The sequence below is a fragment of the Mytilus edulis genome, chromosome 10 (genome assembly GCF_963676685.1).
Source record: "Mytilus edulis chromosome 10, xbMytEdul2.2, whole genome shotgun sequence".
NCBI classification, from domain to species: Eukaryota; Metazoa; Mollusca; class Bivalvia; order Mytilida; family Mytilidae; genus Mytilus; species Mytilus edulis.
In genome coordinates this window covers 73,788,363-73,811,466 of record NC_092353.1, presented here as the reverse complement: position 1 = coordinate 73,811,466, position 23,104 = coordinate 73,788,363, and the positions used below count along the sequence as shown (strand labels likewise).

Genomic DNA, 23,104 nt, shown 5'->3' with positions numbered 1-23,104 from the left:
TTATATGTATGTACTGTTTTCATAAGAACTCTGGGGGCTTCGATGGCCCAGTGGTCTAAGTAGTTACTACTATTATCACTGGCAAGTCAACTTTGAGGTAGTGCGTTCGATTCCCGCTTGGACGGGTGCACTCGACTTCAATCTTAATCGACTTGGAAAAGTCTTAGTATTTCACAAATCAAAAAGTTTTGTAAACAGCAAGTTTATAAATATGACCATATCAATGATATATCATGTCAGCACAGAAGTGCTGAATACTGGGCTGGTGATACCTGTGGGGAATTAAAACTCCGCCAGCAGTGGCATCGACCAAGTGGTGGTAAATAAACTCATTATAGAAACCAGGGTTAACTTTTGTATCTACGCCAGACGCGCGTTTCGTCTAAAAAAGACTCATCGGTGACGCTCGTTCCAAAAGAGTTTAAAAGGCCAAATAAAGTCTGAAGTTGAAGAGCATTGCGGACCGAAATTCCTAAAAGTTTTGCCAAATACAGCTAAGGTAATCTATTCCTGGGGTAGAAAAGCCTTAGTATTTCAAAAACTCAAAAGTTGTTAGTTTTTAGAAATGATGCTGAAATATGATAAATGATACGATGGAAGCTGTTGCTGGTCAGGTAATAGTTAGTACGAACGGGACTGTGAGAGAAGTAAGTTTTGATTGGACTATATATCTTCCAATTCATACGATATTCCTGGGTTTGCACATTCTATCATGATTCCCTTTATAGTGATTTGCTGCTAACAAGGAAAATATATAACCAAACGTTCAAAGTGGAAAATGTAAACTACCCCATCGGCAATATTGCAGACGAGTTCGTTGACAGTTATGAAAGATCTTTTTACACAGTAAACAACGGATATGTTCCAAGGGTCGTAACAAAAATCCAGTTCTTTATTTCACAAATATGACCTACCGATTGAGATTTATCTATGGGTTAGTACTTACATGAGCAACACGACGGATGATACATGTTGAGCAGGATCTAGGTGCAGTATGAAGATGTGCTATTGATTTCCCATAATTTTGATGGCTCGTTTCAAAGCTGAATCATTTTCACACACCATGTAATATTTTCGAGGTAGGAAGTGATATTGAACTCTTGACATCTGGTCTTACTTGATGCAACTTCAACTAGTGATAATCCCTTATTTTCACACAGTTAAATTGTCTAGAAATTCAGTTACGTACAAAAACTTTAACTCCAATTTATTTTTTCTAATCTGCATAAATAGTTAAGATGAGTCACCAACTAAAAATAGCATCATGTCAAATTTGATGGTATATCGTTTTTCATTTCTATTTTGGTTAAGTGGGGTCCTCACTTTCAAGCGCATTAGGAGTATAAGCCCGACTGCTTTTCCCCTCGAAGCAATCTTCAGTTATCTATGTTGTGTTTTGTGAACTGTTTTGTTTGTCTCGTGGTCCTTTTTTTTTTCTTTTTTTTTCGGTGCCATCGCGTCGTCATTTTATTTTCTATTTTTGAGATTGTACAATAGGTATCTTTCGCCTCTATTATAGAGGGATTGATCGTGAATTAAAACAAATGTATCTTTCAAGATGTCAATAAATGCATTTGAATGACGTTCATAGAATGAACAACATCATGCTGTGAAGTAAAATTACAAAAAATACTGAACTCCAAGGAGAATTCAAAATGGAAAGTCCCGAATCAAATGGCAAAATCCAAAGCTCAAACACATTAAACGAATTGATAACAACTGTCATATTCCTGACTTTGTAAGAAGCTACATCATACATTGCCCTGTCTGAAACCCAATTAACATTAAATATATCTATCTCAAGTCAACTTTGAGGTAGTGCGTTCGATTCCCGCTTGGACGGTTGCACTCGACTTCAATCTTAATCGACTTGGATTGTCAGTTTTCCTATCGAAGGTCGGCTTAATTATATCTCCATGCATTCCGGCTTCCTCCAGCAATAACAACTGGCCGCCACGAAATAGCCCAAAAGCGGTGCATAAATAAAGGCAACAGTAGTATACCGCTGTTCAAACTCATAAATCCATGGACAAAAACAAAATCGGGGTAACAAACTAAAACTGAGGGAAACGCATAAATATAAGAGGAGAACAACGACACAACACTACAATGTAACTAACACACACAGAAACGGACCAAGCATCAGACAAAATCCCACGAGAATAACAAATATAACATCAAAACCAAATACATGAATTTGTGATAGACAAGTACCGTGACACGTCTTATCGCAATGTCAATTTACACTCAAAAATAAGAGAAAACAAACGACGCAACGTTAAATTGTAACACTTACAGAAACGAACTATAATATAACAATGGCCATATTCCTGACTTGGTACAGGACATTTTTAAAGGAAAAATGGTGGGTTGAACCTGGTTTTGTCGCATGCCAAACCTCGCACTTTAATGGCAATGTTAAAAATAACATAGAAATGACAACATAATATTACAATACAATACAAATAAATAGGAAAACGTATTAGACAAGGAAACACATGATTAATGAATAACAAAAAGCACCAGGTTTAAAATTTAATACGCCAAAAACGCGCCTCGTCCACACAAGACTCACCAGTGACGCCCAGATATAAAAGATCGAAAGAGAAAAAAGTACAAAGTTGTACATCACTGAAGATCAAAAGTTGAAAAAGGTTGTGTCAAATACGTCTAAGTTTTTATGCTTGGGATAAGAACATCTTTATTATTTAGAACAATTAATGCTATTGCAAACAGTAAATTTTATCAAATGAATATAACAGATATACACAATGAAACTGAAGTATTAACTCATTACATAAAAAAAAACACGAATACATAATGAATGACCAACACAAAATAGACACACCCGACTCAGTCCAGGCCTCAACGCAGTAAATTATGAAAATGACGTCATATACGATGGTGAAAAGGCATTAAAATTGACGTCACATACGATGGTGAAAAGGCATTAAACATTACGTCGCATTTGAATATATGAAATTTTTGAAACAGCAGAAAAATTACGTCACATATGAAAAACTATATCTCAAAAGTAAGATAGAATTAGGATTGATTAAAGATTAAACTAGAACTAAATACTGTTATTGCATTTAAACACAATGCATATTGCAATACTTATTAATAGCAATTATCTATAATATATATATATGTGCAGTTTGTTATGAATCCAACTTCAAACGTAAATTATCGTACAGATTATGTTGACCAAAATTAAATCTAATAAATGACGGCGGTGATTAATTTTTGTTTCCATAACACATAAATATAATAGAAAAGACGTCAACACATTTGACAAAATCCGATGAGAATTACAAATATAACATTAAACATAAAAGTGGCGTTAAAACACAGGAAATCAAATCAACTCATAAGAACCTTGACTATAACGAAATGATGTCAACAAAAGTACACTAGTAATTTCCAAAAACAGTTTGAAAAATATAGGCCCATTTAAAAATTTATAACTTTTAACCTTCGATCATACATAATCACAGATAAGGAAAGCGGGGAAACAAATGAAAACGAATATGAAAACATTTTTGAAAAAAAATAAAAAATGCCTAAAGACATTGACTAGATGTGGTCTTAAATGAAAATTGTACATCACCGTTATTTCTATAATTTCAGTTGGAATTTGATCCTGTTTGAAAACAAATGTTCAATTGTGATACATATGCTGTTAAAGAATTCTTCTGTATTTCAAGAAAAAAACAAATGAATATTTTGTAATGAGTTGCTATGAAAATGACACAGATTTATCCGAATAAATCGTTTACTGGTGTGTTTGTCACAGATGTGTGTTTTGCTTTTCAGAGTAACTTTTTATTTCTTCCCGGAAGCTTTTAAAAACGAAAAAAGCAGTAAATATCATTAGATAGAAGACGTGTTTCAGTACGTTTCTCTAAACATTTCTCATCATACAGGCAAACATCATGGAATGGAAATCTTAGAGATAAAATAATAAAATATTATCAAAACAAATTCAACTCTTACGCTTGAAACAGTTAATGCAATTATAATATCTGTATCTAAACACTTATTTAAAATCAATATCTAGTAAATACACCAACGCTTCATCCAACTAAAATCACGACAGTTCCTTTATTTAATTTTATGTTGTAATTTATGATGCCTGTTTTTGATGTTCTCTAATTCATATTTATTACTAATAATACATGTAATACAATAAGGACTAATGCCTCCTATAAATTCTGAATGTGCCTTTAAAGTGACTGTTATTCAATTATTCATTAATAAAATTAAATTTTGAAATGTTTTTCAACTGTTAACTTAAAACTAACTATGCGTTGCTAAGGAAAACTCGTTGATCTGACGGGTCATAAACAATGTAGATACAAAATCGAATTGTTCTATAATGCAAACATGGTTTCTAAATATATAAATATAGGAGCAGACTTTAATGAATTGTATGAAAATATTTAGAAATTTTCATTTTTTTATTGCTAACATCGGATACAAAAGTCCTTTTGTGTGGTCATTAGGCAACATTTTGGTTGCTAGGTTGCTATTTAGAACTTCTTAAAATGATAGTTTGGTAACACATTACCTTTCATTTTAATAGATTTAGAAGTCTTTTTCCTAAGGCAATTGCATTGAAGATGGATATTATAGTTCATTTTATAAAACTCGATGCTAGGCAACCAAATAATCAAATTAACACAAAATGTTCAACATGTTTTTAAGTCACTTTGCATAGACAACATTTTTGTAACCATGGATTGAATATGAAGTCATTTGAAGAGGGGGCCAAAAATGCCCCTTATCATACCTTGTCCTTTCCTGTTTACAAAACTTTGAATTTTTCGAAAAAACTTAGGATTTTCTTATCCCAGGAATAGATTACCCTAGCCGTATTTGGCACACCTTTTTTTAATTTTGTATCCTCATTGCTCTTCATCTTTGTACTTGTTTGGCTTTATAAATATTTTGATATATGAGCGTCACTGATGAGTCTTATGCAGATGTAACGCGCGTCTTGCGTACTAAATTTTAATCCTGGTACCTTTGATAACTATTTACACCACTGGGTTGATGCCACTGCTGGTGGACGTTTCGTCCCCGAGAATATCACGAGGCCACTAGTCAACATTTCGGTGATGACATAAATATCAATAATGTGGTCATTTTTATAAATTTCCTGTTTACAAAACTTTGAATTTTTCGAAAAACTAAGGATTTTCTTATCCCAGGAATAGATTACACTAGCCGTATTTGGCACACCTTTTTGTAATTTTGGATCCTCATTGCTCTTCAACTTTGTACTTGGTTGGCTGAATAAATATTTTGATATGAGCGTCACTGATGAGTCTTATGCAGATGAAACGCGCGTCTGGAATACTAAATTATAATCCTGGTACCGTTGATAAATATTTACAACACTTGGTCGATGCCACTGCTGGTGGACGTTTTGTCCCCGAGGGTATCACCAAGCCAGTAGTCAACATTTCGGAGTTGACATTAATATCAATAATGTGGCCATTTTTATAAATTTCCTGTTTACAAAACTTTGAATTTTTGAAAAACTAAGGATTTTCTTATCTTAGGAATAGATTACCTTAGGCGTATTTGGCACACCTTTTTGTAATTTTGGATCCTCATTGCTCTCTAACTTTATACTTGTTTGGCTTTATAAATATTTTGATATGAGCGTCACTGATGAGTCTTATGCAGATGAAACGCGCGTCTGGTGTACTAAATTATAATCCTGGTACCTTTGATAAATATTAACACCACTGGATCGATGCAACTGCTGGTGGGCGTTTCGTCCCCGAGGGTATCACCAGCCCAGTAGTCAACATTTCGGAGTTGACATAAATATCAATAATATGGTCATTTCTATAAATTTCCTGTTTACAAAACTTTGAATTTTTCGAAAAAACTAAGGATTTTCTCATCCCAGAAATAGATTACCGTAGCCGTATTTGGCACACCATTTTGTAATTTTGGATCCTCATTGCTCTTCAACTTTGTTCTTGTTTGGCTTTATAAATATTTTGATATGAGCGTCATTGGTGAGTCTTCTGCAGATGAAACGCGCGTCTGGCGTACTAAATTATAATCCGGGTAGCTTTGATACCTATTAACATTGTGAATGTTCAGAAATCAAAAACATTTATTTCCGCATCAATTTCCTTGGTAGAGGGGTCTAAATACAGCACAAACAACATTTTCCAAAGGACCAAACAAGTGAAAAAGTATATTTTAACAAAACGCATTTGAATAGCAAGTCGAACAACTGATGTTCTTAAACCCTGCTGACTGCCATTGGCGATTGTCAAATAAACGGATCACCAGATGTAACAATATGGATCTTATAATAATTTATTACCAAACAGAAAACAAAAAACTTGCGGAAAAGATTGTATACCGCAAACATGAGGTGCAAAAAATTTTTACACAATATCCGGATTTCGACAATTTATGTCTCTTTAGTGATGTTAGGAATCGAAACGGTATTTGGAAGGCCATATAATTTAGCTCAATTTAGGATAGACTCTTGAATTTTGAAAAAGTCGAAATAGGATGAACGGATCATATAAACCCGATGGGCAAATATAATAAAAGCCCAAACGAAATATATATATATATTTATTTTCTGTGATTGTGTCTTAAATTAGTTTGTAGGATCCTTTACTATAGATAATTTAGCTGATCTGTAAAAGTAATATCTCCATGCCTTATATATCATGTACTGTAGTACGACGTTAGATTAAAACTGACGTGGAAAGGTAACACCCGGCCATTTTTATTAAGCCCAGGTGGTCGTGTGGTCTAGAGGGACGGCTACAGTGCAGGCGATTGGGTGTCACGATATCTCAGTAGCATGGGTTCGAATCCCGGCGAGGGAAGAACAAACAATTTACGAAAGCAAATTTACAGATCCAACATTGTTGGGTTGATGTTTAGACTAGTTTTATATATATGTATATATATATATATACAACTCGTCTAAACATCAACCCAACAATGTTAGATCTGTAAATTTGCTTTCGCAAATTTTTGGTTCTTCCCTCGCCGGGATTCGAACCCATGCTACTGTGATATCGTGACACCAAATCGCCTGCACTGCAGCCGTCCCGCTAGACCACACGACCACCTGGGCTCTCAAATAAAAGAGCTTTCGGTGGGCATGTGTTACCTTTCCACGTCAGTTTTAATCTAGCGGCGTACTACAGTACATGATATATAAGGCATGAAGATGTTATTGTTACAGATCAGCTAAATTATCTATAGTAAAGGATCCTACAAATTAATGTAAGATACAGTCACAGAAAATAATTATATTAATAAGTACGTCTGAGTCAGTGACAACCCTACAACAGATGTATCCATCGAATCGCCATCAATGATGGTGATACATGGCTGTGTACATAATGTATATACAACTCGTCTAAACATCAACCCAACAATGTTAGATCTGTAAATTTGCTTTCGCAAATTTTTGGTTCTTCCCTATCCGGGATTCGAACCCATGCTACTGTGATATCATGACACCAAATCGCCTGCACTGCAGCCGTCCCGCTAGACCACACGACCACCTGGGCTCTCAAATAAAAGAGCTTTCGGTGGGCATGTGTTACCTTTCCACGTCAGTTTTAATCTAGCGGCGTACTACAGTACATGATATATAAGGCATGAAGATGTTATTGTTACAGATCAGCTAAATTATCTATAGTAAAGGATCCTACAAATTAATGTAAGATACAGTCACAGAAAATAATTATATTAATAAGTACGTCTGAGTCAGTGACAACCCTACAACAGATGTATCCATCGGATCGCCATCAATGATGGTGATACATGGCTGTGTACATAATGTATATACAACTCGTCTAAACATCAACCCAACAATGTTAGATCTGTAAATTTGCTTTCGCAAATTTTTGGTTCTTCCCTCGCCGGGATTCGAACCCATGCTACTGTGATATCGTGACACCAAATCGCCTGCACTGCAGCCGTCCCGCTAGACCACACGACCACCTGGGCTCTCAAATAAAAGAGCTTTCGGTGGGCATGTGTTACCTTTCCACGTCAGTTTTAATCTAGCGGCGTACTACAGTACATGATATATAAGGCATGAAGATGTTATTGTTACAGATCAGCTAAATTATCTATAGTAAAGGATCCTACAAATTAATGTAAGATACAGTCACAGAAAATAATTATATTAATAAGTACGTCTGAGTCAGTGACAACCCTACAACAGATGTATCCATCGGATCGCCATCAATGATGGTGATACATGGCTGTGTACATAATGTATATACAACTCGTCTAAACATCAACCCAACAATGTTAGATCTGTAAATTTGCTTTCGCAAATTTTTGGTTCTTCCCTCGCCGGGATTCGAACCCATGCTACTGTGATATCGTGACACCAAATCGCCTGCACTGCAGCCGTCCCGCTAGACCACACGACCACCTGGGCTCTCAAATAAAAGAGCTTTCGGTGGGCATGTGTTTCCTTTCCACGTCAGTTTTAATCTAGCGGCGTACTACAGTACATGATATATAAGGCATGAAGATGTTATTGTTACAGATCAGCTAAATTATCTATAGTAAAGGATCCTACAAATTAATGTAAGATACAGTCACAGAAAATAATTATTATATATATACATATATATATATAATGATGTTACAACAATATCAACCACCTGGTTATTCCAAAGAACAAGTACACATTTTGGTTTTTACTTGGTTTGAAGTTTAATTTAATACATTTGTACTCAATACCTTACTTTTCTGTATCATAGTTGTATTTCATTTTAGTCACTCTTAAAAAAATATGCCTATAATATATTCGTTTATACATATTAGTACCATCATGTTGTTAGAACCATCATATTATTAGTACCATCAAGTTACATTGATTGTTTGTCGAGTGATTTTTTGTTATTTGAAGTAAACACGTATAAAAGTTCAAGTATTTCCTTGTATACATGTTCGTACCATCATGTTGTTAGACCATCATGTGATTTCAATTGGGTATTTGAACTAATTAGGTATTAAATAAACTCATCATAGACGCCAGACGCGCGTTTCATCTACAAAAGACTCATCAGTTCAAATGTTGTCGTCTACAATTGATTTAACATTGTGAATGTTCAGAAATCAAATACATTTATTTCCGCAACAATTATAATTTCAATAATCTGTTTTCCGTTGATTGATAGCGTTAGTTGACACGATCTTTAAAACATGATGTCAATCACTGTATCGCACAATGTGTATTTCCCTTTAACCAATTTATCTTTATCATACAAATCCTTGTCGTTGTTTAAATAGACAGTGTGACCGTTTGCTGTTGACGGCTAATCCTTTATTGTGCCTGTTTACAATTTTCTTGTTTCAATGAAATGTAAAACTTGAAATATTCAATAGACAATTGTCTAGAATATAGCCGACTGTATGCTGCACTCTAGATGTCATTTAGTTATTTGTGTCATTTAGTTACTGTAAAGTTTGTATATATCCTTCTTCTTTCTCACGAAATTATAAGTTTAAAATGCAAGTAAAATGCGGATAAAATTGATATTTCTAAGTCCGATTTCAAATTCACAATTATTTTCAAGAGTAATGGTCAAACAAAAAAGAAAAATCTACAGGCAAATTAAGATTTGTACAGAACTACTAGAATATGTTCATTAAGACACAATAGCCCATGACATTATGATATGTTCAGTGAACCGTGAACTAAGTGTCAACATTGAAATTTGTTGAATATTTGTAATCTTTTACATAACACTTAACATTTTGTACTTAGTTTCAAATTGTTTTGACCAAATTTCTTTGTAAAATATCAAAACGAAAATCACTAACATAAGAACGTTTTCATTTAAAACTTTGGCAGTTTGATGCTAAGTGAGCTGTGTAACTGGAATCTGGATGCAACAATATGTTACATTATAAACAATAATTCTACAATAAAATTGAGAAAGGAAATGGTGAATATGTCAAAGCGACAACCACCCGACCATAGAGCAAACAACAGCCGAAGGCAACCAATGGGTCTTCAATGTAGCGAGAATTCCCGCACCCGTAGGTGTCCTTCAGCTGGCCCCTAAAATATGCATAATAGTACAGTGATAATGGACGTCATACTTAACTCCGAATTATACACAAGAAACTAAAATTTAAAATCATACAAGACTAACAAAGGCCAGAGGCTCCTGACTTGGGACAGGCGCAAAATTGCGGCGGGGTTAAACATGTTTATGAGATCTCAACCCTCCCCCTATACCTCTAGCCAATGTAGAAAAGTAAAAGAATAACAATACGCACATTAAAATTCAGTTCAAGAGAAGTCCGAGTCTGATGTCAAAAGATGTAACAAAAGAAAATAAATAAAATGACAATAATACATAAATAACAACAGACTACTAGCAGTTAACTGACATGCCAGCTCCAGACCTCAATTAAACTGATTGAAAGATTATGTCTTCATCATATGAATATCAGGTACAATCCCTCCCGTTAGGGGTTTAGTATCATACTATCATAAAATATATGAGAAGAACATAACCCGTGTCATGCCAACAACTGTTTTTTTAGAAATAAATGTGTTTAGTTCCGATGCAAAGACCCTATCAGTGAATCAATGTTAAATCCAAAATATGCAATCTTTAATGACCTGACAACAGTATCGTAACTATATCCCCTTTTAATAAGTCTATTTAAAGGTTTTGTTAGTTTCTGAGGAGAATACTGACATTTTTGTGCTTTATAAAGAATATTTCCATAAAATTTTGGATGTGAAATACCTGAACGTATAAGATGTCTGCAGGTTGAGTTATATTTACGAATTATTTCCTTATACCGGTGATAACATTTAGTAAATGTTTTGACCAGTTTGTGATATCGAAAACCCTGGTGTAATAATTTTTCAGTAATACATAAATTTCTCTCGCTAAAATCTAATACATTGTTACATACACGAGCGAATCGTACAAGTTGAGATATATAAACACCATAAGATGGTGACAAGGGAACGTCACCATCTAAAAATGGATAATTAACAATAGGAAATGAAAAATCATCTCTTTTATCATAATTTTTTGTATTAAGCTTCCCGTTTATGATATAGATATCAAGATCGAGGAAAGGGCAGTGGTCATTGTTATCATTAGCTTTATTTAAAGTAAGTTCTACAGGATAAATTTCTTTAGTATACATACTGAAGTCGTCATTATTTAGAGCCAATATATCATCCAAATATCTAAAAGTATTGTTAAATTTTTGTATCAAATGTTGTTTTGATGGGTCTTTGCTAATTTTAGTCATAAATTGTAACTCATAACAATACAAAAACAGGTCCGCAATAAGTGGTGCACAGTTAGTCCCCATTGGAATTCCAATAACTTGACGATATACGGAATCTCCAAAGCGAACAAAAATGTTATCAAGTAAAAATTCAAGTGCATAAATAGTATCAAAGCATGTCCAATTGACATAGTTCTTTTGTTTATTGCTACTAAAAAATGATCTAAAAGAGTTTGAACATATGTACTCGCATTCCGACTTTTTAAATGCCCAGTTAATTAGGGATGTGAATTTTTTCTTAATAAGAATATGAGGCAAAGTGGTATATAGGGTAGAAAAATCAAAACTTTGAACAGATTCAAAATCACCAATATATGCATGCAATTTATCAAGTACTTCCAACGAGTTTTTGACACTCCAAAAGTAATTAATTCCACTATTTTCAAAGGCCTTATTTGAACAATTTATTATCAGGTTTTTTATTGTACCAAGTGTACTAGTAAGTAAAACAGACAATTTAGTAGTTGAACAATGGCTGGAAGATGAAATAAATCTATATTTGTAAGGTTTTTTGTGCAGCTTCGGAAGCCAGTACATAGTTGGGACTTTCATTGTGTTTGGTTCTGCTTGTAAAGAAGTAGCTAAAAGTTTATGTTTGTTACAGATGTCGTTTTCTGAAAATGAAGTCAGTTGGAATGTTGGTGAATTCGTGATTTCCTTTTGCAGAACCTCTATATAAAATTTACGTCAAACAATAATGATATTATTAGCAGCTTTATCAGCCGGGACAAAAACAAATTCCTTGGCTAGTTCTGTTAGTTTATTTTTGATACGCGAAATAGGGTTTTTATAGTTTTTGTTGAGGGTAAAATGTTCTTTAAAATGTTGTATTCGAATATCAACTATCTTCATTATTGAATTAATAAAAGAGTCCAAAGATTTTTTGTCAGCTTTTTCCCGTTTTACCCATTTCAAACAGTAGGCGCGGAGTGAGTCGTTGATGATATTACGACACTCATTCCAGTTAATAGTTGACGGGGGACGATATTTAGGTCCTTTACTGAGGAATGATTTTAACTCTCGGTCGCGAACGATGTTAAGGTCTCCTGTTATAACATGGGAAATTGGTCCATAGGTGTATTCTGAATTACTGCAATTACACGACATAGGTGTATTTTCAGTGATATTTACATCTTTACACAATTGGCTATAATTAAACACATATTTTCGGGTAGATTTCTTGTAAATATAACAAATGAGAGGGAGTTCAGTATTATCAAAATATCCAGGAATTTGGTCTTTAACAGAATGGTCGTTAAAAATACCGGCAATATTTACAAAATCAAAACCTTTATTGACATACTTTATTTTAATAAAATGTTTTTTATGATCTTCAGGGCGATCAATTTTTGGAAACAGTTTAGAATAACAATATGCCATTATAATTTGGACAATTTCATACTTAGGACTGTAATATGAAATTGTGTTGCAATCCTCTAAAATTTTATTTAATTTATTTATAGGTAAAGAACAAAGCTTGGTTAACAGATAATGTCTGCCGTTGTTTTTTGAAATGGAAATTAGGTCCGAAATATTTGTATGGTTGGTCCGAAATTTTCTTTGATTGCGATTTTTTCTGCGTCCATGAGAACGATTTTTACGAACAGTTTTAGAAACTATATCCAAAATGTTAACAGAATCGGTTCTTGATATATTGCCAATTCCCATGATATTATCATTAAGACCGAGAGGGTAGACTGTCTGTAATTTTTTAATCCAATTTAATTCATTTATTTTTCGAGATCGTACAAACTTGGATTGAGATTCACCAGGCTGCTTATTTACTACTTCTAAAGGTTGAACTGTTAAATATTTAATAGGATGACTGTGCTTCTTAAGATGTTGATAAATGATACTTTTGAATTTATTGGGTCTTTTAAAACGATACAGGTGTTCTTGCGTGCGTTTAGATAAATATCGCCCAGTTTCACCTACGTACTGAATACCGCATCCCGGTTTGTTTCATGTGAGTAAATAAATAATACTGTTTGTTTTTCAAGTAATATCAGTTTCAAAATTTAGAATGCATTTTCTATTGACTACGACCAACCAAAACTTACACCTGATCCGGGATCGACAAATAGACGGAGGCACAAAACAGAGAACATAATTCATTTCTATTATCGCAGTCAGTCATACATATTGTGGTTACAACAACATCAAATGCAAACTTGTTAGAAGTCTAGTCTACGCTAAATCATTTGTAATCAATACCTTAATTTTATAGATTACTGTTGATTTCAATATAATCATTCATACAGAAATATACTTACGCCATCTGCGTTTATAAGTACCATCGTATGATTGCTATAGATAAGAATAGATAAAATATGGGTTATTTATCAATGAAACAAAATTAATACTTGCTAAACAAAACATAAACACAAAAAAGCAAAGGAACTGCGCTTTCATTGCTGTTTTCATTTCAAAGTGACAGTGAGGATTTCAACACAGAGCACGCATCTCCGTCTGCACTGCAAGTTTAAGACGGCTCCCAGCACTGGCTTGAGCGGAATTCTTTGCAAAACTGATTTCAATAGACTTTGTGAGATATTACAACAAGACGTAAAAGGTTTATTTGTTTTTTGAATTTAGTAAGTATCAAAGTTCAAGTTTTTTTTACAATTGTTTTAGCATTGTGAAAGTTCAGATATCAAAGAGAATTATTTCTGCACCAGTTGAAATTTCAAACAATCTGTTTCGCATTGTTTGATTGCATCATTGCCACGATCTTTTAAACATGGCAATAGTTTCTATATAGCACACTGTGTATTCCCCTACAATATGATATCTCCAACATTTACGATATTTCTCCTTATATTAGCTCCTATTTGTTTTAGTGGAAAATATTTCTGTTAAAATACAATGAATTTGTTGAATCAAATGATACTTATTTGGTGTTGATAATAAATCCTGTATTTGGCCTCTAAAACAGCTTGTCTGATTCAAGATAAAATAAATTTATGTTCAAATTACAAAATTTTACTAAAACTTTTTGCTTTTCAGATTAAATTTCTTAAGACATAAAATAAGAAAAAAAAATACGCTCTTAGCAGAGCATTTATTTTGAATTAGCATAAGCATATATCTGGTAAATGCATATGATATCAGAAAGATATTCCTATAGTTAGACCAAAAATCATTTTCTTGGATTATCGGCAACCACACGTTGAAAATTTTCAAATTTAAAACGAGAGGCTCACCGACCATTTTTAATGTTTTTCAACTGTAGAGAATGGAGAGATATCGTATTGCATGATATTTAGTGGTGAAATCTGATTCTCTAATAATTTATAGACAATATACAGACACATTTAATTCTAGATATTCTTTTCGAACCACCTGCAAAAAGATGTATTGTTTCTATGTGATGTCATCAGGCTTGGTCACCTTTTTTCATGACGTCACAGTATGAAATTCAGAAGAAACCAAGAAAGTTTGAAGTCATAATCAAATTTTGATTAACGAAGAACTGAGATCAAACGAACTTCAAGTTTATTAAATAAAATTATATTTACAAACACGTTTGGAGATGGATAAATCGGAAATGAGAGAAATATGTTTATATATTCTCTGTATTTTTATTTACCAATATGTAGATACATGTTTGCACATTCTCTGTATTGGTATTTACCAATTTGTAAATGTGTTTGTACGTTCTCTGTAATATTAAGTACTTAATTATAGATATATATGTTAGTACATTGTCTATAATGTTTTTTACTAAGTCATAGACATATGTTAGTACATTGTTTATAATGTTTTTTACTAAATCATAGATATTATTAGTTACATTGTGTGTGTGCTAGTGACCTAAAACGGTATATATAGGGTCAGTAAATTCCATATGGGGTGAGAGCGAAGCTCGAATCCCCATATGGAATTTACTGGAAACATATAATCCGTATTACGTCACTATCACACTATGTAATGAATTTATCTTACCGACTGTCTTAACGTGTAAAATTTGAAAATATCAATATGAGCAAGTCTTCAATACAGTTAGCATTAACATGATTAAGAAACGACTTCCTTTGATCCTACAAAAACAGATGCCAACACTGACAACTTGTTAGATTTAAATGCGTTTTTTTAATCTATTTCACTTATCATCACTTGAAACCTTTAAGATGTTTTCTCAGTACTGTTTTGTCTTTCTAAAGGGACGTAACACCTCTACTAACCGTGTATGAAATAAACCCCGCCTCCTTATTACCTTATATGGAATATTAAGGGACGTAACTCCACCATTTACTGTGTATGAAATAAGCCCCGCCTCCAAACTAACCTAATATTAAATATACACGGTTTCCACGAGGACGCTTTTAACCAATCACATTCCTAGAAATGTATAGGAGGTAAGATAAATGTTAGCATGGTCAGTACATTGTCTGTAATGTTTTTAATAAATCATAGATATCTGGCGTAAACATAAAATTTCAATCCTGGTGTTTATGATGCGTTTATTTACCACCACTGGGTCGATGCCACTTCTGGTGGAGTTTCACTTCCCCGAGGGTATCACCAGACCAGTATTCAGCACTACTGTGTTGACTTGAGTTATCATTGGTATGTTCATAATTATAATATATCTTTTAACAAAACCTTGAATTTTTTAAAATACTAAGGCTTTTCTACCTCAGGAATTGATTACCTTAGCTGTATTTGGCCAAAATATCAGGAATTATTTGCCCTCAATGCTACTCAACTTCGTGCTTTGTTCGACCTTTTTAACATTTTTGATTCGAGCTTCACTGATGAGTCTTTTTGTAGACGAAACGCGCGTCTGGCGTAAACATAAAATTTTAATCCTGGTATCTATGATGATCTATTTTTTTTCTTCTAAATTATAGATATATGTTTGTACTTTGTAATTTTATTCACTTAATCATAGATATATGTAGGTACATTGTCTTAAAGGTTTTTTTTCTAAATTATAGATAGATGTTTGTACATTGTCAAATGGAATACCTAAGCTTTAAAAAAAATCATACCAACAACGGTACATTGCACGTTTATTTGTAAGTTCTACTAAGTAATTATCCATTAGATTGATAAAAAAAACATATCCGTTCAATAGTATCCATTTCATAATAAGAATATTATAAAAAAAAAATTACCCTACGGATTATCTACCTTACAACGTCTGCGGACTTTCTTTTTTTTTGGACGGTTATAGCTCGGTTACAGTTTTGTCATGATATGATTTATCAAAGAATTTTATCAAGATTGTAACTGGTCTGCCAATGTCCGTTCCCTCTACCGTAACATGAGTTTTAATAGTGTTCATATTGCTCAATTGTGCCCTTACAAGCTTCTCTATACGGTCATTATGAGTTTTTGAAATAAGCGGGTGTATGTATGTGTATGAGTTTGTCCAATCTGAGAAGTAATGATGAGACGTGGTCTTGTGCTGTTTTTTGCTACATGTTCGGGTTGTTGTTTCTTTGACACATTCCCAAGAAGGACTTCGCCATTAAAGAGGGACGAAAGACATTAAAGGGACAGTCAAACTCATAAATCTTAAACAAACTGACAACGCCATGGCTAAAAATGTAAAAGACAAACAAAAAACAGCACACATGACACAACATAGAAAATAAAAGAAATAAACAACACGAACCCCCCAAAAAACTAGGGGTGATCTCAGGTGCTCCGGAAGGGTAAGCAGATCCTGCTCCACATGTGGCACCTGTCGTGTTGCTTATGTGATAACAAATCCGTTAAATAGTCTAATTCGTAGGTTACATTCATGAAAGGGAAGGGGATTGTAGTTACGACGTAAGGAACATATACGATATCATTTATGAAACGGTTATTCCATAACGGTCAACCAACTCGTGATGGCGTCCGTAAAATTTACGAAGAGATGATTTCAACTTCACCATTTGGAACTCTTGGTTTAATAGCTTCCTTGTGAGCAGCAACCCTCTATCAAGAAAATCATGATAGGAAATGCAAGCACGGAAATATCGTATCATTTGGGAGATATATACCCCGTATGCAGGTGCTGCTGGAATGTTTCTACTTAGAAATGGAAAGTTCACAATTGGAAAGCTGAAATCATATCTTTTGTCGGAAAGACGTCAACGAACACTCGTAAGTGTGCAGTAAGCATTTTGTAGAAGGAAGACCAACATCAGGCTAACCATAACCTGTATCTGCCTTGTCGACAAGTTCTTTCAGTACTGTAAAACCATGCAGGAAACCCACAAACAGAAGAGCACTTTTTCGCAAACAACACCCCCAGATCTAAGCCCGTGTCAAGAGCTACTGTCCCAGCACATATACCTCTTTCTTTTCCATTGGTACCCATATCAACAAAGTTCGTAGTAATATCTAGCAAGAATACATCTCCTTCACTACATACCAGTGATGTGCAGTTATAATCTATAGAAGCTGAACACTTTGAAGTATCTGATAGTACATAACTATTATTTATATACAATATTATCCATACTCCTTTTTATTCAATTTGAGCTGTTCTGCGTGAATATGTTTCAATGCTTGCATTATTTAGTAGTAAAATCTGTTAATTATCATAAATGTACACACACATGATACGACACCATTAATATTTAAAGATTTCATTACCGTACCACAGGCACTGGTCGATCCAGCTTGTCTGACAAAACAGCCGTTGGACGTCAGACTAATCTCGAACTAAAACACTGGACGTTCTATTAATAATAATAAAATATGGGCTATGGTCGGAAAATTGTGGCTATGTATATCTTTTTTAAATACATTGACACTATTTTCATCATTGCCCATGTTTTATTATTATTGATAAAAATTCTAGTGCTTGTGACGTATTGTACATGTTGATTTTTTAGTTTCGTTCAGTTGCTGTATTCTTTATGTATTCCTGATATATATGTTAGACTCAGATTGACGTCCAGCCTCTAATCGACGTCCGTTCCTCAAATCGACGGCCGTTTCTCAAATCGACGTCCAAATCTGACGTCACATTCTCAAATTGACGTCCAATATTGTTTTAAGATTATTATAATATGGACTCTGTAAAATAGTTAACAACAAATTTCTGAGTTATACACCTGGAGTGAAACATATACGCAAGAATTTTGCACAGTTTTATGTTGTGCTGTTACACAACTGTTGTAGGTTGAGTGCTTACACACATGTTTAACCCCGTTATATTCTGTATGGGCCTATAGTGCAGTGGTTTTCGATGGTTTATGTCTGTCATATTTGTTTTTTCGGATTTTTTTTTAATAAATGAGATTGTAGATTTTATACATTATTCATGTCATATCACATCTCCTTTTCATGTAATCTCTAAAATTAGAAAAAAATGATATCACAACCTGTCTACATATTTAGTTTAGCATGTTATAAATCTTTAAAAATCCTATCTATCACACATAATTTGTTTTAAGGTCTAAAGATTTCGGCTACTGTCGGTTCTGGTTAATTTTGTATTCTGTGTCCAAAACGGACATTGATTAGAGAAGCTAAAAATTGGACGCCGATTAAAGAAGCAAAAAAATAGATCATCAATTTGGAAGGATATTTTATTGTGACATCAGATTTGGACGTCGATTTGAGGAACGGACGTCGATTAGAGACCGGACGTCGAACTGAGTCTTACATATATGCTAATAAATTTCTGATTCCTATCGGATAACTTTCCAGTGGAGACCAAATATTATACTAGACATACGCAACTATGGATATGTAAACGTACGGCCTTCAACAATTATGGAGAAAATACCATGCATGCAAGAAGCTAAGATCAACTATAAACATGTAGCTCAAACTTAACAAAATGTAAAACATTTTTCTTTTTACATACATAAACTAAATGATCGAAAGCAACCATTGATGAACACTGAATAGCAGGCTGTTAGCTTTAGACAAACATATCTATGATAAATGTCTCTGCCTCCTCTACCGTGGAACAGTTGTGTGATCGTATACAATAAAATAAACGTATTGGCAATTATACCACATCTTCTTATATATATATATATATATATATATATATATATATGTGTGTGTGTGTGCAATTCCTTGTGTTCATATTCCTTATAACAACATTGTACGCTGACACGAGTACAGCTAAGTGAGTAAACAGAATATGTACGATACGTAAAACATATGAAATATATAAAACTACTCAAGAATGTTATTCCCCTTCATTTCCAGCAGGTGCATAGTTTTACAACGCCTGTGGAACAAAGAGGTTAAATACAGACAAACAGCGTGTCAGTGCAGACAGAGATCGCATTTGATGATATGTCACCTTACAGTGATGGTTGTTTTAAAGAAAGCGGAGAATTGAGGAGGCATTCCATCATGGAGGATACATTCAAAAGTGACAACACGTGCAAATTTTATACAGGTACAATTGTTTGGACGTACTTAGCTTGCTTGACAGTTACTAGTACTGACTAAGTCTTGATCTTTCATGACAATAAACGTTTAGAACAAAAATAATAGACATTAGATATTGACAGAGTGTAAGTTTATTTCAGCAGTTGTAACACACTTTTAATTGATGTTTAGTGTACCGCTGTACTATGAATTTCTAGAACATCTAAATTAATCCCTTTTGGGATTATGAGTTTAGAACAGAATTCCGAATGGGATTACATTTTAATGTGAATATTGGTAACTGTCGTGGCAGCCAACATATATGCATGTCCAATTATTTGTACATTTATATATAAAACCACCTGAAGAGTACCCTTGGCAGGGACGAAACAGTTAATATAAGTCATATTACCTATATTTTTATATTTTTAAATGGATGTAAACCCTATCCACTAGAGACCAAAGGTAGTAAGTTTTAGATTTTTCATCAATGTAATAAAACAAAATCAGCTGTAACAAGACATTCATTTACAATCTGGTAGTTACAAAAGAAGTTTTTTTTCCCCTACGTCACATTTATTTTTTTACAGGATTGTCATTAGCCATATTCACATGGTTAAATAGTTTTCAAAAGGACACAGCTAGAAAAATGGTTTACTGGAACAGTGGTAATACAAATGAAAGGGAAAGAAGAACGGTCAATATCTATGCTTCAAAATAAGCATTAATTTATTTTGAAAGAGAATGATATAAAGAGGTACATGGAAAAGTGTGGTCTTCTAACTAAAATTCATCATTTAATATGCTAAATGGGACAGGAAGGGAAAAAGATGCACACAAATATACATTTACTAGAACACACCCGTGATTTCGCGGGTCCGTGACTGAATTAAAGTATATAACTATGCGTAAGCCTTATTTTAGTATTGGTATTGTCATCTGATAAACTCATGACGATTATAAGATACACAGTTTTCTCTGCTTTCAAAACTTTCTGTTTGAACCCGTCGACCTGGAACTTATCAGTTATTGGTTATATTAATTATTTGGAAAACAAAAGGTCTTGAAATGGAGTATTTTTAAATCAACAGCATTGTCCTATATTAGCTATAAATAAAGTTGAATTCTTTGATTCACTGTTTTACGTCATGTACCTATATGTCTCATTTTAAATCCAGATTTTTTATCCGGAACTTGTTAATTATTGGCAATATTAATTAGGTGGAAAACAAAAGTGTCTGGAGTGGTGTAATTTTTAATCTACACCATTGTCCTATATTAGCTATATATAAAGTTGAATTCTTTGATTTGCCGTTTTCACCCAATGACGGCTGACAAATTGGACCTCGTTGTTTAAGTATTATAGATGCAATGAAAACTGTCATATTATTTCAACTTTGCAGCTCTACGTACATTGCCATGTAACTGACATAAGGCTAAGCCAATCTATACTTCATTTGGTCTCCTGACAGAGTTGTCTCATTGAATAGAGAATCGTAACTTATCTATATTGTATTTTAAAAAATATTTTAATTGACACCATACTCTTTTAATCTATGATACCGTATCTTTCAATGTTTTTATAATTAGTTCAAGTTGAAGGAAAATAGTCATGACATTTAATTATTTTTCTTATAACCAGGATTTTGCAATCATCTTGAGAGATATGCTGAATACAACGTATTTCATGTTAAGCTGCTGTTCACTTATTTGCTTGCCGTGTCATCTAAGGAAAAAAATGTTAAAGTAACGTACTGAGGTCACTGTAACATACTCTGTTTGTCATCATCAAATTTGTACAGACAGCAAACTGACATGATTTATTTTATTGATTTTGCACGTTTCATATATTATAAGATGTAAGTATATATACATAATATATATATATAGTGACATATTTTGTGCATTTCTGTAGACACCGAAGCCTGGACCAAACGGAATATTGTCTATCAAAGAGGAACTGGCAATCACACTTATACGTTTACGAAGGGGTTTCGATACCAAGGCACTTGGAAATATTTTTGGCACGTCAGAAAGTAGTGTCAGTAGAATATTTAACACCTGGATCAACTAAGTGAGCCATTAGTTAAATTTTCTTATAAGATGGCCATCAATGGAGCAAATAAGACATAAACTTCCCAAAAGTATTTCCCTAAAATCAGATGTATCATTGACAGATTTACACAACGACCAATCTTTCCTTCAGCACAACGAATAACCTATTCACAATACAAGCATCACAACACATTCATGTGCCTGATTGGAATAAATCCAAGTGGTACTTTTAGTTTCCTATCAGATTTCTTTACTGGCAGTATTTCTGACAAAAAAAATGTTCAATATTCAGGATTTTAGATAACATTCAATTTGGCGATGATATTATGACAGACAGAGGTATCTTAATCAGGGGTAAATTATCTTTAAGAGGTGCAACACTAAATATACCACCTTTCTCTTTTGGTGAACAGATGTGCAGTAATACAACAACTAAGACCACATAGAATAGTAAGGGCAAGAATTCATGTTGAGAGAGCCATTGGAAGGTTAAAAATTTTGCAATTTTGCAAGGAACAATTCCTTTACATATGAAGCCCATCTACAGTGAGGTAGTAAAAGTATGTGCAATGTTATGCAACTTGGATGAACAGCTTGTCAAATGCATAAATCAATCATGTTAATTGTTTAATCTAAATGATTTCTTTTTTATATAAAAGAAAGAAATGGTATGATTGCTAATGGGACAACTATCTAAGAAGTACATTTTTATGTCTTATCACCTACTTCTACTTTTTTCAATACTAATGATACAGAACCCAACAAAAAAGTAAACAACATACATTTATGTATGTAGTCTGTTGTCTTTAGAAGAAAAAACTCTTTATCCTTCAATATAACTTGAGTTCATTAATTGGCTTCTTGTTATACTGTTATCCAAAATCATTAATCATGCTGTGTTCTATGTTGGACTTGCCAAGACATAAAATGCAATGAAAGGAAAATGTGGGACAGACAGTCAGTGTAACACTAGTTGATCACTATATAAGGAGTAAGTCTACATAAATTAATAAAAACAATTGTACAGGTTTGACTAATGCGATGGGTTTTTGTATTTATTCGTTGACACATGTTCTCCAAATACTGATAGCATTGGAAGTAAAAAAGGGACGAAAGATACCAAAGGGACAGTCAAACTCATAAATCTAAAACAAACTGACAACGCCATGGCTAAAAATGAAAAAGACAAACAGAAAAACAATAGTAAACATGACACAACATAGAAAACTAAAGAATAAACAAGTGTTCTCTATTAAATTTATCCAGTTTTGTGAACATGTTATTGAAAATAATCGGGTAAAAGTCTATAGTTGTCACGCATATTCCTTTTGAAGTGTGAATCACTAGATCATATTTGTCAAGTCCA

General features: G+C 33.5%; 1 pseudogene; it reads left to right on the top strand.

The window, feature by feature from the left end:
• The first annotated feature begins 593 nt into the window (after nucleotides 1–593).
• LOC139492965 (uncharacterized) lies at nucleotides 594–22,361 on the top strand (annotated as a pseudogene).
• The last annotated feature ends 743 nt before the right edge of the window (nucleotides 22,362–23,104 follow it).